Genomic DNA, 16,246 nt, shown 5'->3' with positions numbered 1-16,246 from the left:
ATTCCTCAAAAACGATTTCTGCACAGTTACACTGGCTACAACATGCAAGAATACATTAAAAGTAAGCATTGCATGTATTAAAACACTCTGTCCCTTCTGCCCCACAGCTGTGGCATCATAATTAAATGACTTCTCATGATTAAAGCTGGCAATTTCACAAATCAAAGAAAACAAAGTGTTTGGGACAGGTGTTATTTAAAAAAGTATTAATACTCTGTATATTGCAAATAAAAAATATCTCCCAACTGCCATGACATTGCCACCCGCAATGCCGTGACTCGGACTCGAACCGAGGTGGCTGCGGCCGCAACGCAGAGTACTAACCACTATACAATCACGGGAGCTACTTGGGCTACTCAGGCCCATGATGTATGTGACTTTTATAGTGCAAATCAGGTGACACTGTCAGTCATCAGAGTCTTATATGTTGTGTATGTGTTTTGAGGCAGATGCTGCACATTTCGCCTCTTTGACTGGGATGTTCACAAACCAACACAGACTGCCCTCCAGTCCTACTCTGCTAGGACCGCTCCCTCCTTTTTACACCTCAAGCGTTATGTTATTCAAACATTGGAAGAGTAGTATCAAACCTCTTGGTAAGCCATGAAGAACTGGACATGATGTTTCGTATGTGGTGTGATGCACATGACAATACTCCGTAGGAGTCTCCCAGGACAGACACAATATTTCAGAATAGGCCTCCAGAACCTCACGTGAAGTCTCCCTAAGAGAACACAATATCACTGATGTGGCCTCCAAAACTTGGCGCAGTACTATGGATACAGCATTTTTAGCTCCACGCAGCACACGGTGTCATTTTCCAAGCTCTCACAATCAATCAGACTCTGCTGCCCTTGCGATGCCTGTTCTTGAGGCACTGAAGCTTGAACCTCTTCTGCCTCTTCAGTAACAGTGTCAGTAATGCAATGGTACTCAGGTGCTGCCTGTGCTGCACCTGTTGTTTGAAGCTTGCATTACTGCTGCCTAGGTTGTACTTTGAAGCGAGCGAAGCTTAAAAACATCTTTTCACGTCACAAAACCAAACTGATTGGCTTTGAAAATTAAAGATACTGGTGGCTGGTGGTACATTACAATGGCAGGTAAAAACCCGAAACATCTTTAGGTTTTAAGGAGGAGCATTGTGTACATGAGGATAATTATAATAGGAGAAATTGTGTTTGCAGACAATGAGTCTTTAATCAAACAAAAAGTCTTGTATGAGGTTGTGTAAAAACAAGGCACTGCTGAGATTCGAACTCAGGATCTCCTGTTTACTAGACAGGTGCTTTCACCAACTAAGACACAGCGCCTATTTCCACTCACTTAGAACCATTGTACCTTCTGTGTCAGTATCACTGTGAAGCACTCCATACTTTTCTGTCTCTAAATTTTTATCCAGCTACTACCGACAAGAAAATGGAGAAAGAAAAACCTGAACATGGTATGGAAAAATTACAAAGAGGGTCACGACAAACGTATATCATTAGGTGTACATATCTGTATTCATTTTGCAATATTTACACGGGTGGACGAGGGTGCTATACATACGTTAAACTAAACGAGAGTGTAACGATGTTAAAGATCACTAATACATAGCAGACAATTTAATGATGCCTACATAACCCATGTGCTCTTTCCTTCACCTCTCGTCACCTCTGGACACCCCAACGAGAAGCCGAGAAATCGTCACTTTTGGAGAGAAAGTGTCACCTTTAGTTGATGCGTCCCAGCTTCAAACAGGGCTTCAAAAAGTGCACTTTGAGTGACCCAAGGAGGGGGCTGGTCGTCCAGCCATAGGAGAGGGAGGCTGGGGGCTGTTTGACCACAGTGCCCTTTACATGGTACTAGCAACACTCACCCTTGCACAAACATCAGCCATCAGAGCCCAGTTAATGAACAGAATAAACAAACAACCTATACATTGTTTTTAAACGTCTTGTACTGTAATGCATGACTTTTCTATTTTAATTGTGAAAAATACTGGCCAGTACGGGGATCGAACCCGCGACCTTGGCGTTATTAGCACCACGCTCTAACCAACTGAGCTAACCGGCCAAGTCATTCTTACAGAAAAGGTATTATTACACAAGGAAATGTTTTTGCATTCCTCAAAAACGATTTCTGCACAATTACACGGGCTACAACATGCAAGAGTACATTAAAAGTAAGCATTGCATGTATCAAAATACTCTGTCCCTTCTGCCCCACAGCTGTGGCATCATAATGAAATGACTTCTCATGATTAAAGCTGGCAATTTCACAAATCAAAGAAAACAAAGTGTTTGGGACAGGTGTTATTTAAAAAATAATAATACTCTGTATATTGCAAATAAAAAATATCTCCCAACTGCCATGACATTGCCACACGCAATGCCATGACTTGGATTCGAACCGAGGTGGCTGCGGCCACAACGCAGAGTACTAACCACTATACGATCACGGAGAGCTACTTGGGCTACTCAGGTCCATGACGTATGTGACTTTTATAGTGCAAATCAGGTGACACTGTCAGTCATCAGAGTCTTATATGTTGTGTATGTGTTTTGAGGCAGATGCTGCACATTTCGCCTCTTTGACTGGGATGTTCACAAACCAACACAGACTGCCCTCCAGTCCTACTCTGCTAGGACCGCTCCCTCCTTTTTACACCTCAAGCGTTATGTTATTCAAACATTGGAAGAGTAGTATCAAACCTCTTGGTAAGCCATGAAGAACTGGACATGACGTTTCGTGTGTGGTGTGATGTACATGACAATACTCCGTAGGAGTTTCCCAGGACAGATACAATTTTTCAGAATAGGCCTCCAGAACCTCACGTGAAGTCTCCCTAAGAGAACACAATATCACTGATGTGGCCTCCAAAACTTGGCACAGTACTTTGGATACAGCATTTTTAGCTCCACGCAGCACACAGTGTCATTTTCCAAGCTCTCACAATCCATCAGACTCTGCTGCCCTTGCGTTGCCTGTTCTTGAGGCACTGAAGCTTGAACCTCTTCTGCCTCTTCAGTAACAGTGTCAGTAATGCAATGGTACTCAGGTGCTGCCTGTGCTGCACCTGTTGTTTGAAGCTTGCATTACTGCTGCCTAGGTTTGTACTTTGAAGCGAGCGAAGCTTAAAAACATCTTTTCACGTCACAAAACCAAACTGATTGGCTTTGAAAATTAAAGATACTGGTGGCTGGTGGTACATTACAATGGCAGGTAAAAACCTGAAACATCTTTAGGTTTTAAGGAGGAGCATTGTGTACATGAGGATAATTATAATAGGAGAAATTGTGTTTGCAGACAATGAGTCTTTAATCAAACAAAAAGTCTTGTATGAGGTTGTGTAAAAACAAGGCACTGTGAGATTCGAACTCAGGATCTCCTGTTTACTAGACAGGCGCTTTAACCAACTAAGCTACAGCGCCTATTTCCACTCACTTAGAACCATTGTACCTTCTGTGTCGGTATCACTGTGAGGCACTCCATACTTTTCTGTCTCTAAATTTGTATTCCGCTACTACCGACAAGAAAATGGAGAAAGAAAAACCTGAACATGGTATGGAAAAATTACGAAGAGGGTCACGACAAACGTATATCATTAGGTGTACATATCTGTATTCATTTTGCAATATTTACACGGGTGGACGAGTGTGCTATACATACGTTAAACTGAACGAGAGTGTAACGATGTTAAAGATCACTAATACATAGCAGACAATTTAATGATGCCTACATAACCCATGTGCTCTTTCCTTCACCTCTCGTCACCTCTGGACACCCCAACAAGAAGCAGAGAAATCGTCACTTTTGGAGAGAAAGTGTCACCTTTAGTTGATGCGTCCCAGCTTCAAAAAGTGCACTTTGAGAGACCCAAGGAGCGGGCTGGTCGTCCAGCCATAGGAGAGGGAGGCTGGGGGCTGTTAGACCACAGTGCCCTTTACATGGTACTAGCAACACTCACCCTTGCACAAACATCAGCCATCAGAGCCCAGTATAAACAAACAACCTATACGTTGTTTTTAAACGTCTTGTACTGTAATGCATGACTTTTCTATTTTAGTTGTGAAAAGTACTGGCAAGTACGGGGATCGAACCCGCGACCTTGGCGTTATTAGCACCACGCTCTAACCAACTGAGCTAACCGGCCAAGTCATTCTTACAAAAAAGGTATTATTACACAAGGAAATGTTTTTGCATTCCTCAAAAACGATTTCTGCACAATTACACGGGCTACAACATGCAAGAGTACATTAAAAGTAAGCATTGCATGTATTAAAACACTCTGTCCCTGCTGCCCCACAGCTGTGGCATCATAATGAAATGACTTCTCATGATTAAAGCTGGCAATTTCACAAATCAAAGAAAACAAAGTGTTTGGGACAGGTGTTATTTAAAAAATAATAATACTCTGTATATTGCAAATAAAAAATATCTCCCAACTGCCATGACATTCCCACCCGCAATGCCGTGACTTGGATTCGAACCGAGGTTGCAGCGGCCACAACGCAGAGTACTAACCACTATACGATCACGGCGAGCTACTTGGGCTACTCAGGCCCATGATGTATGTGACTTTTATAGTGAAAATCAGGTGACACTGTCAGTCATGAGAGTCTTATATGTAGTGTATGTGTTTTGAGGCAGATGCTGCACATTTCACCTCTTTGATTGGGATGTTCACAAACCAACACAGACTGCCCTCCAGTCCTACTCTGCAAGGACCGCTCCCTCCTTTTTACACCTCAAGCGTTATGTTATTCAAACATTGGAAGAGTAGTATCAAACCTCTTGGTAAGCCATGAAGAACTGGACATGACGTTTCGTGTGTGGTGTGATGCACATGACAATACTCCGTAGGAGTCTCCCAGGACAGACACATTATTTCAGAATAGGCCTCCAGAACCTCACGTGAAGTCTCCCTAAGAGAACACAATATCACTGATGTGGCCTCCAAAACTTGGCACAGTACTATGGATACAGCATTTTTAGCTCCACGCAGCACACAGTGTCATTTTCCAAGCTCTCACAATCCATCAGACTCTGCTGCCCTTGCGTTGCCTGTTCTTGAGGCACTGAAGCTTGAACCTCTTCTGCCTCTTCAGTAACAGTGTCAGTAATGCAATGGTACTCAGGTGCTGCCTGTGCTGCACCTGTTGTTTGAAGCTTGCATTACTGCTGCCTAGGTTGTACTTTGAAGCGAGCGAAGCTTAAAAACATCTTTTCACGTCACAAAACCAAACTGATTGGCTTTGAAAATTAAAGATACTGGTGGCTGGTGGTACATTACAATGGCAGGTAAAAACCCGAAACATCTTTAGGTTTTAAGGAGGAGCATTGTGTACATGAGGATAATTATAATAGGAGAAATTGTGTTTGCAGACAATGAGTCTTTAATCAAACAAAACGTCTTGTATGAGGTTGTGTAAAAACAAGGCACTGCTGAGATTCGAACTCAGGATCTCGTGTTTACTAGACAGGCGCTTTAACCAACTTAGCCACAGCGCCTATTTCCACTCACTTAGAACCATTGTACCTTCTGTGTCGGTATCACTGTGAGGCACTCCATACTTTTCTGTCTCCTCAAAATTTTTATCCAGCTTGTGGTATATAAATAAATAATACCGGGACTATTTTTGACTATATTAACAATAACAGATAGCTCAATAAATAAGAGGCAGGATCCGATGTGTCCGAGTCAAAAGGATTTTATTCAGGCAAAAGGGAAGGGACTGGAACGGGACAGCCTGAAATAAAACAGGAAGGACGGAAGGCAGCTGCAATGCTTCATCGACAGTGCAGCATATATATAGTAATACATTTCAAATACATTACATACAGTAGGCGTAACTTATGACAAACGTAAGATAAGAGTGCATGGGTGGAGAAAGAAAGGCGTGTACAGGGCGTGTAATGAAACATGTGGTATGAAACGTCACAGAAGTGTCATGAATGGGGCGGAAACATGGAGGGGGCTACTCGAGTAGCTGGGACCTTTAACCTAGTGGTGCGCGCAAACGGGCAATGACGTGTTACCAGGGAGAACTGGGGGCTATGACTTCTGCACTAGAAGAGGAGACTAAAGTCTGCGGTGCCAGGAAGACATGTACCTATGGCATATCTGGTATCTGGTGTTTGGAGTACATGTTGATAGAATCCAAAAGTTATCAGGGCAAAGGCTACTTGACACTAAGGCTGGTGCATGCATTATTCTACATGTATTGCGTGTGCTAGGAATATTCTATGAATATTAATACAGTATTTCTCTTACATGGAGACAGAAAGACTAGACCGTAGCTGGAACTGTTGATGCAGCTCAGTAGCTTAGGAATGCAGAGAAGGAGGGCTGGACTGATAACTAGAAGCATAACATACTCTTGGCAGACAGGCAGGCAGAGCCAGGCCGGGCCGGGCACCGCGCGGCAGGAAATAAGTGAAGGGTCAGGGATGCAGGTGGGGGCTGCATCGCTCCTCGGAGTGGGTTCAGGAGACTGGAGCTTGAATCTGATGTCCGGGCCCTTTTGAGGCCTAGGAACGGGGACAATGCGATGAATTAACGTGCACACTGTAAATGTGGCAACATAGGCCTAATACTCGTTGCTTTCACGAAAACTGGAAACTGGCATACTAGAGTTGGACACAACTGTAATTGCGTCTTTAATCGATCATGAGGGAATACATCTGAGAACGAGCACCTGGCCAATATTCCCAAATTCAAGAGGACACGTACCGGAGGCCGACGTTTCTCTGTAAAAGCGTCCACTGGTTGGAACTCCCTCCCACGCTCCCTCAGACTGGAGCCCAATTACCTGACGTTCAGGAAAAAACTTAAAACCCTCCTGTTTCCTAAATAAACCCTTCTCCCTTATCCCCCTCAGCAGGATTTAATCTCTATAGCGCGGGGATGCCCTCGGGTCACCAGGCGCTTTATAAGTTGCTAAAATAAATAAATAAATAAAAAAAATACATGCATATCGATCATGCACATATAACATAAAGTGGGGAACACGTAGGCACATACAACATGGCAAAATTTACTTTTCCACATTCCCTCCTTGTGCCCTACGTTTCCATCAGGAAACATCAATATTCATGATACCATCTATCTGTTCATATAGCATCATTTGCTCGTCTCGAATTGTCTTGGAACGGGACTTAGGACTAGGAATACAAGAGGTAGCACACATGCCGCAAATCGCAGGGCCACATTGTAAACAGAGGCAGCAACTGAATATGATCATTACTGCTATACCTAGGAATGACAATACTTTCCATCCCCAGGCAGATATGATACTCCAGAGCCAACCGGACCATGTCCAGGTGCCTGGATTCTGGTGTAACTGATGGGCAATTTTATGAAGTCTGGTTATAGCTGAATAAACAGACGGCGCGTTATTAGGAATGAAAATGCAGCAACTAGATCCGATGACTCTACAAGCTCCTCCTCTATCGGCCAGTATGACGTCAAGAACGAGACGATTTTGGAGCACAACAAAATGCATAGCAAATTGCTCTTCGGTTAAGTTACCTAGAGCGGAAGTAGTCTCATTCACTACTGCTTCAAGGGTTCTGGTTAGCCTACGTATTAACTTACTATTCTGGACAGGTCCTATAAAGAAAAAGAAACCTTTATTGAAGTCTTGATATTGTTCTAGAGTAGTTTCAGTTTGATCGACAATTGGGGACTCAGTCTCCCTTCTATGTCTAATGTGGACTAGATGTGTGTTTCTGTGATAATCGGATGGGGCTAGAAAAACTGGTGGCAGTAGGAAGGCAATATAACATGTTCCATCCCAATCTAGGGGCAGACGAACATATGCGGTCTGACCACAAACAAAATAAGAATGACGTGAGGCTTTGAAAATAGATTTCCCACTGTCACTATACTCGACCACAGTAGTACAATCACTATGTCCTACATGTGCGGAACCATTCTTTCTGACACATAATTCGCCTTTAACTGGTAGTACTGAAATAGCAGGCAAATCTGGAGTAGTATCGGACTGAACATTCAAGACCATGAAATTCGAGGAATAATTACCTAAATCATATACTTCATTTTCTAGATCTAACCCTGTTCTATGGGTAAGACCTTGCTTGTCTGGGAAACATGTTCGATTCAGAAGGGACATATCAGTTGAGGATGACGTTAACGTGGACCATGCTCCACACGAACCATTATGTGAAAACGGATAGGGAAAGAGTGGCAGAACTCCCTTCGGTGTCTGGAAAGGGGGGAGTCGACCACACACCCAACAATTAGTGGCATTGCTGGTCTGGTGTGAATAATGCAACATTCGGATAAAAGTGTTGTTACGCATAGCAAGACGATAGGATAACTCGTGAGGAGGCAGGTCACTAAATGTGTGCTCTACTGTAACATTAGAAAACATATGTACATGTGAAATAGGAAAACATAAATGTAACGCATAACTTATGCATGTAACCATAAGACTTAGGAACAATAAAAAGAATAGAACGATAATACATCTTTTAGAGTTTTGACTAACTCTCTCACTGTGTGGGTCTATCTCATACATGTCAGGAACCTGTCTAACCGTTTCACCCGAGAGGGACTTAGACAATTAAACTGGCTGACTTACTTTACTAGACCGGAGTTTTGCTTTATACTCCTGCTGCAGAGTTTTCTCTAACAGGGGTATTTTAGATTCATAGTCTGGACAGTCCTTGGGGACGGGGCAGTCCTTGAGAAATGTCTTAGGTTTCAGTCCATGGAATTTCTTGATGTGGCTCATATGTAGCCACCCCTTGCGGTTTTCGAGCTTCACTGCAGTCCGGGTGGTAAGGAGGACAAGACGGGGCTGCTTCCAACGGGGCTCCAGCGGACTTGAACGGTCAAAATTGCGCACCAAAACAAAATCCCCCGGAACGACTTCATGCGGTTTCACTTCAGTGTTGTCTGGAAATGCAGCGGCAACCTGTGAACGACAAGATTGTAGTGCAGACATCAAGGAGGCAAGGTAATCTGTCAGCATATTACTGTCAATATCGGTAATGCTACGGGGTCTAGGTGCACCCCACATGTTGGGGGGGCGACCAAATACTATCTCGTAGGGAGATAGACCTGAACGGGAGTGAGCGACCATTCTCATATAGAAAAGGGCAACTGGTAGTGCTACTATCCAATCTACACCTTTCTCTGCACACACTTTGGCTATGCGGATTTTCAAAGTCTGGTTATGTCTCTCTACGAGACCGGCTGCTTCAGGATGGCGTACACAATGGAACTTCCACTGGTACCCTAACAGAAGGGAAACTTGTTTCATGAGCTCGGATGAGAATGGCTGGCCGTTATCTGAATACACGACCCTAGGTAATCCATAGCGGGGAAAATACTCACGAACCAACTGCCTGGCAGTGGTCGCGGCTGTATAATCTGGAACTGGATATGCCTCTGTCCACCTGGACAAAGCACATACAACTACGAGAACATACTTGAAACCTCGACATCGCTCCATCTGAATGTAATCCATTTGGAGGACCTCAAAAGGGTGGTCAGGAGGATGGAATCCACCTTGTTCCACCGGGACACTTTTACCTGGATTGAACTGACAACATATCATACAGGTACGTATTTCTGCTTGGCTGCTGCTCGTAAATGCTTGTTGAACCAGAGGTTCTGGATACTGTCTAACATGGTTTTTTCTCCTAAATGTGCTGGACTATGTGCGGTGTTAATAATGATTTGAACCATAGAGTCGGGGAGAAACCATGTGGCTTTTCCCTTCGTCAACCATCCTTGATCTGTCTGGACCCCTCCTTGTTCGGACCATTTCTTGATTTCATCGGGAGTAGCATGTAACTGTATATCTAGTACATCTTGTGTAGGGTCCTTAACTGTCATACAAGTAGTCTGTTCTGGAATGTTTGTCTGTGTCGTATTAACTGGAATGTCTGGAGTCTGAGCTGTGAGCTTGGCTGTTCGATCTGCTAGATCGTTACCTTGGGAAATGATGTCAGTGACTTTCGTATGTGCCTTGCACTTCATGATAGCGATAGCTGTCGGTAAATGTATTGCATCTAACAGAGCTTGAATGAGGGGGCCATGCTGAATCTTGGTCCCATGAGAAGTCATGAAACCTCTCTCCTGCCAGAGCACTCCAAAGTCGTGTACGACTCCGAATGCATAACGTGAATCTGTGTATATGTTAACCTTCAGGTTCTTGGCACGTATGCAGGCTTGGGTCAGAGCGATGAGCTCTGCTGCTTGAGCAGACAGGGTGTCAATACGATGTGTTTCTATAACTTCAGTGTCAGTAGTCACTGCATACGCGGCTACTAGTTCTCCTGTACTTGTTCTCATACATGAACCATCCACATAAAGTGTCAGGTCGGGATCAGATAATGCAATATCTGTCAAGTCTTGTCTAGGCTTTGTCATGGTGTTAACAACTTCCACACAGTCATGTGTGGCAGAATTTGAAGTAACTGACGGTAACAGTGTAGCTGGATTTAAAATGTTGCAGCGTCTGATTTCTATGTGTGGCTGGAACAATGTCAGTTCATAACCTGTTAAACGTGCAATTGTCAAGTGCTGAGTCTGTGTTCGGTTTAAAAGAACTTCCACGGAGTGTGGAACTTGTACTGTCAGGGAGTGTCCTAACACTATGGAATCACTCTGTCTGATAGCTAGAGCTGTGGCTGCTACTGACTTGAGGCACGCAGGCAGAGCCTGGGCTACTGGATCTAATGTGCTAGAAAAATAAGCACAGGGCTTGTATTGTCCTGCTTGATCTTGTGTGAGAACAGATAATGCAGTACCATCACGTTCTGTGACAAAAAGTGTAAAAGGCTTACTGTAGTTCGGTGTTGCCAGAACGGGTGCATTACATAAAGCTTTCTTTAACTCATTAAAAACAAGTGTATGTTCCTGGGTCCAAGGGAGGACAGTCGATGCGGCTGCCTCCTGTGTCGTTAACTGTATCAGTGGCTTGGCTAGAAATGCATACTGAGGAATCCATTGTCTGCAGTAAGAAGTGAGGCCGATAAAAGCTCGTACCTCCTTCTGTGTCTTGGGCTGTGGAAGACATGCTATTAACTGGATACGGTCAGGTGTCAACTGCCTACCCCTCTTGGACAGTAAGTGTCCTAAGTAGACCACTTGCTGGACACAGAATTGCAATTTGGAAGGGGACACCTTGTGCCCCATGTCGGCCAGAAAATACAGAACTGTAAGTGACGCACGCTCGCAGTCACGTTCAGAACGGACTGTGATCAGTAGATCATCGACATACTGGAGCAGGGCAGTGTCAGTTGGCATGTGAATATTGTCTAGTTGTCTCTTAAGTGCTTGACTGTAAATACTAGGACTTTCTGCGAAACCTTGAGGTGCTCGTGTGAATTTATAGCTTCTTCCATTTAAACAGAATCCGAAAAGGAACTGGCTGTCTGGATGAATGGGAACACTGAAAAATGCGTTCTTGAGATCGATAACTGTAAAGAATGTAGCTTCAGAATCAATGGCTGTCAATAGAGAAGAAATATCTGGGACTACTGGGTACTGAGGTATAATACACTTATTAAGTTCTCGAAGGTCAATCACTAATCGATAAACTGGAGGTGCATTTGGATCCGTACGTTTCAGGACTGGAATGATAGGAGAATTACATATATTGGAGTCAGTTTCTACAACCACTCCTTGAACAATAAGCTCATCAATAATTTTGGATAAGGCTGCTACAGCCTCAGGTGGCAATTTGTACTGTCTGATTCGTGGTAAAACAACACCTTGCTTCAGAGTCACACGATGGGGTGTGATATGCATACAACCTACATCAGTTGGACCTTGCGCCCATAAATGCTGTGGTACATTCAATAATCTTGGATCAAAATCACGTAATACATAATGACCTTTAAAATCACGCAAGAACAGGCGGACCCCTTCTGGGGAGCAGCAAATGACTGCCCCTAATTCTTTCAATGTTTTAATGCCTAACAAATTTTCTGGACAAGATTTCGTGAGTAACAAATCTGTAGTTCGGGACAATGGACCAACTTCTAGAGTAACTGGTTTCGATATTTCATTAACGATAGGCTTTCCTGAAAATCCAAGGGAAACATTTCTAGAGCCTGAGAGTGGAGCCCCTGGAACCTCGTCATGACTGATGGTAGTCCTACTTGCCCCTGTATCAATCAGAAACTTTCTGTCTTTCCCCAATACTTGACTGTGTACATAGGGACCCTCTTGATCTACAGGTATCTCGATGAGAGGCAAGCCTACCTCCCTCTCTAGGCTGTTTCATGAATATGGCTGATAATCTGGATACTCTGACTGTGCATACTGGTACATCTGCTGTGTAACATGCTGTGTTGCAGCTATAGGCTGCGGTGCGGTAACTGACTGTTGTGCATTCTGTGGTGGCTGGGAAGTCTGTGGAACTTGTTCTTGTCTAGGCGGACGTGGTCTTTCTTTAGTTTTACCAGTAGCTATGTTGTGTTTCAGAACTGCACACTCGTTTATAAAATGACCTGGCTGTTTACAGTAATTGCATGTCCCTTTAACGGGAGCTGCAGAATGACTGGCTTGATTCGGACCCCTCTTCTGACTGTCTTGTGGAACAGACTGTGCAACTAATACTTTCATTTTCGTGTCTTTCATACGTCTCCTTTCGTGTTCCTGCTCTTCCCTGATTCTGTTCTGGTGGTACTGGAGCATTTGAAGCATCTGTGACGGAGTATTAGCTTGCCAGGTACTTTCGACTTTCAGGACTCGATTTTTAACTTGTGGACTTGAATTCTCGACTAGTTTGGTAACAAAAAGATGAGGGTATGATTCACTACTTGTTTTCAGACCACTATTAATAATAAAACATTTTTCAAATCTAGAATAGAAATCACTAGTATCTTCGTCTTGTTTCTGTTTACAGGCTGAGATGGCATCCCAATCTTCCTTTTTCGTGGCTAGTAATCTTGGCAAAACTTGTATTAATAACTCGGGCAATTCTTTAGCTTTATCCCCAAGACCGGTACCTGGTACTCGTATATTATCTTCAGTTTCTAGAGCTGTCCAATCTATCTTTTTCTCTCCCACCTCCCATTCTTTTTCCTTGAGTTTTTCATATATGCCCGCAGGCAACAGGACCTTTAGCATTTTAATGATATCAGGATACGTGTATTCTCCCATACGGAGCATGTCTTTTAATTCACGGTGGAACCCTGCTGGGTCTTTGTCATGACAGGGAATTAACTTTTTCATCTCTAAGAGTTCCATCTTTGTGATAAACAAACACTCGTTCTAGACCACCCCCCTCTTTCTTGACTGGATGTACTTCTCGTAACGGATTCTGTCTGTCTATGTAGAATGATTTACTTTCTGGGGGTGAGACATGAACAAAATGTGGATTCAGAAACGTTCGGTATTTGTGGCGCTGTTCTAGAATGACGCTAATTAAATCGGTACCTAGACCTTTCCATCTGTACTGGAGTAACTCGTTCAATACATCGTGTAGAGGACCTGGATCAGAATGTTGATCCTCATACAGCGTAATGAGGTGCTGGATCATATACATACCCACCAGTCGCTGTTCGGCTGGGGGCAATTTCAGAAACGTTTGAGCCACTATTTCGTCTGGAAAAGTGGTAGAATCAGTAGTCCACCGGACTGCCGATCGGGCTAGTTCTTGTTCATGCATTGTACTAAGCTCGCTATACCCTATTCGTGATTTCAGAATGTGATCGGTAGCTTGAAATACTTGCTCAAGAGAACACTGTTCTGGTGCTGGAGGAGGAAAAACTTTCTTGTAATCTGGGCGTGAATGTCGGTCGGAAAGTCTAGTTCTACCTACATACGCTATTCTGGATGGATTCTCGTCGTCTACCTCTTCTGTAGAAGGGTCATTCTCTTTCTCGGTTGCTTGTCTTGCTTCTTGTTTCTCGTGTAACTTTATGATTTCCCTACGAATTTTCTTGTACATACTCTCTATACAGTTCTGTGTCTTGTGTTTTCCCTCGGCTATATTGTCACTCCACCTAGTCAGGGCTCTCATTTCTTCCGGATCTTTTTCTGGAGTATCGTGCTCTCTTATCAAACAATTAATCAAAAACTTTAGAAGCATGAGCTGAGTCTCGACTTTTCTTTGAACCATGGCTTCGTGAATACTTTCTGGATTCACTCCTGTACGGATAAAACGATATATTCTGTCTAGATGTTCTCCCATATCGGGCAGGGTGTCCAAATAGTCGACAACCCGTCTTAAACGTAATGAATATATGACCATATGACCTTCGCCTGGAACTGGATCATAACGGCATTCAGTAAGGGCTCGCTTGATATCTGCGTATGTAGTCATTTTTGGCGTACGCTGTAACGCTAGTTCATGCAGCGTCAGCCGTCTGGTTTGAGGCGGGGTACGAAGAGAACCTCCCCCCGCGGCTCCTAAACTGGAATCGTCGGTGTATACTGTACGTGCTGGTAGAGTGACTGACGAAACGGGTACATGTACTGTGGGCTGGGCCGGGGGTACTGTAACAGGTATTGTAACATTAACTGGACCCACGGGACCAGCGGCTGGAGGAACAGGAATTACATTATTAACGGGAACAGGCGGAATAGGATTTGTATATTCTGGGACTGTATCGTCCAAATAGGACGAGAGAAAAATATAAGCTGCGGTCGGTTTGTGACGTAGCTTAATCGGGACCAATGGTGGCGGGAAATTACAGGGTGCTTCCGGGGTTGCTTTTGGCAAGCCCTCGGCAAGAAGAGGATACATACCTTTAATAAGGGCATTTCTCTGTCTGTCTGACTGTTCTGCTTTAACACGTTCACCTTCTTCAATTAATTCCCTTTCTTGGGCTTTTTCTGCGGATTCCCTACTTAATTCTGTTTTTCTGAATTCTTTTTCGGTTCTCTTATGAGATTCTTTGCGCCATAACTCAATGGCATCTTTCTGGGACTGTCTGGCTTTCTTTTTCCATAATGCTTCTTCTACTCGCATGATGCACTCGGCATCCCATGTACCTGATGCGGGCCATCTATATTTCTCTTCTAGTTCCTTGGTATAGTCCGCCCATAAGTCTAGATATATTATGGCATCTAAGCCATGCTTGTGATACATAAAATGTCCTGGACTGTCCCTAGGAGGGACAGGAACTGCTTCTTCGAGTAACCCTTTTCTGGTCTTTAACTGACGTAATTTCGAGAATAAAGGCATTACAAGAAGATACTTGGAACACAATACACAATAATCACAGTAATAATATAGCGAACAAAGCACTCATACCACGACATAAAAATACATTGATAACAGTTCGAACAGAATATTACCTGATACACTGAAAACAGAACACATGAATTTCTCGAGAACGGAACTTTCTAGACTTACTGGATGCACTGCTAAAACAGTACAGAACATACCGGTCCCATAAAGAGACACGTCAGGACCCGTATCCACCTAGGTGAATACTTCGTTCTGGATCTGCGTACCCAAACCCATCGGACCAGGAACAAACTAATGCTCCTGTCTAGATACTTCCCCTGCGACGGTACTCACCGGGAAAGCAGAAACTGGAAGGCCTCGGACTGGACTTGACTGGACTGCGACGACGTCGGACTACGAACTTCGGAAACTTCGGTTATAGGTGGGCCTCCGGATACTTCGGACCTTGCTCTCTCGGCTTGGGCTCTGGTCGGGACGAACCGCATTCCACACCGCTTCGTCTGGATGTCGGACCGCTGACTCCGTTTCCTCCGTGGGCCTGAGGGAGACTTGAAGCAGAAATATCTGCCGGTGCGCAGTAGAGTTCCGTCACGGCTGTAGAGGGTCAGGGGACCTGCGTGGCATCGCCAGCGCGTGAGGAAGGGGCTCGTCCCTATTCGGGCGCCATTATGTGGTATATAAATAAATAATACCGGGACTATTTTTGACTATATTAACAATAACAGATAGCTCAATAAATAAGAGGCAGGATCCGATGTGTCCGAGTCAAAAGGATTTTATTCAGGCAAAAGGGAAGGGACTGGAACGGGACAGCCTGAAATAAAACAGGAAGGACGGAAGGCAGTTGCAATGCTTCATCGAGAGTGCAGCATATATATAGTAATACATTTCAAATAGATTACATACAGTAGGCGTAACTTATGACAAACGTAAGATAAGAGTGCATGGGTGGAGAAAGAAAGGCGTGTACAGGGCGTGTAATGAAACATGTGGTATGAAACGTCACAGAAGTGTCATGAATGGGGCGGAAACATGGAGGGGGCTACTCGAGTAGCTGGGACCTTTAACCTAGTGGTGCGCGC

At 44.1% G+C, this 16,246-nt stretch overlaps 5 non-coding genes across 5 annotated transcripts; all 5 read right to left on the bottom strand.

Moving 5' to 3' along the window:
- Positions 1-1,236: 1,236 nt before the first annotated feature.
- TRNAT-AGU (transfer RNA threonine (anticodon AGU)) lies at positions 1,237-1,310 on the bottom strand. The gene has a single exon. It is a non-coding gene; the product is annotated as a tRNA-Thr (tRNA).
- Positions 1,311-1,981: 671 nt separating this feature from the next.
- TRNAI-AAU (transfer RNA isoleucine (anticodon AAU)) lies at positions 1,982-2,055 on the bottom strand. Its single transcript has one exon. It is a non-coding gene; the product is annotated as a tRNA-Ile (tRNA).
- Positions 2,056-3,340: 1,285 nt separating this feature from the next.
- On the bottom strand, positions 3,341-3,413 carry TRNAT-AGU (transfer RNA threonine (anticodon AGU)). Its single transcript has one exon. It is a non-coding gene; the product is annotated as a tRNA-Thr (tRNA).
- A 648-nt stretch (positions 3,414-4,061) lies between these two features.
- Positions 4,062-4,135, bottom strand: TRNAI-AAU (transfer RNA isoleucine (anticodon AAU)). The gene has a single exon. It is a non-coding gene; the product is annotated as a tRNA-Ile (tRNA).
- A 1,284-nt stretch (positions 4,136-5,419) lies between these two features.
- On the bottom strand, positions 5,420-5,493 carry TRNAT-AGU (transfer RNA threonine (anticodon AGU)). The gene has a single exon. It is a non-coding gene; the product is annotated as a tRNA-Thr (tRNA).
- Between the last annotated feature and the right edge of the window lie 10,753 nt (positions 5,494-16,246).

Source organism: Lissotriton helveticus, chromosome 12, assembly GCF_964261635.1.
Source record: "Lissotriton helveticus chromosome 12, aLisHel1.1, whole genome shotgun sequence".
Taxonomy (NCBI): domain Eukaryota; kingdom Metazoa; phylum Chordata; class Amphibia; order Caudata; family Salamandridae; genus Lissotriton; species Lissotriton helveticus.
The sequence above is the reverse complement of the archived record's forward strand: the minus strand, read 5'-3'. Positions and strand labels throughout refer to the sequence as shown.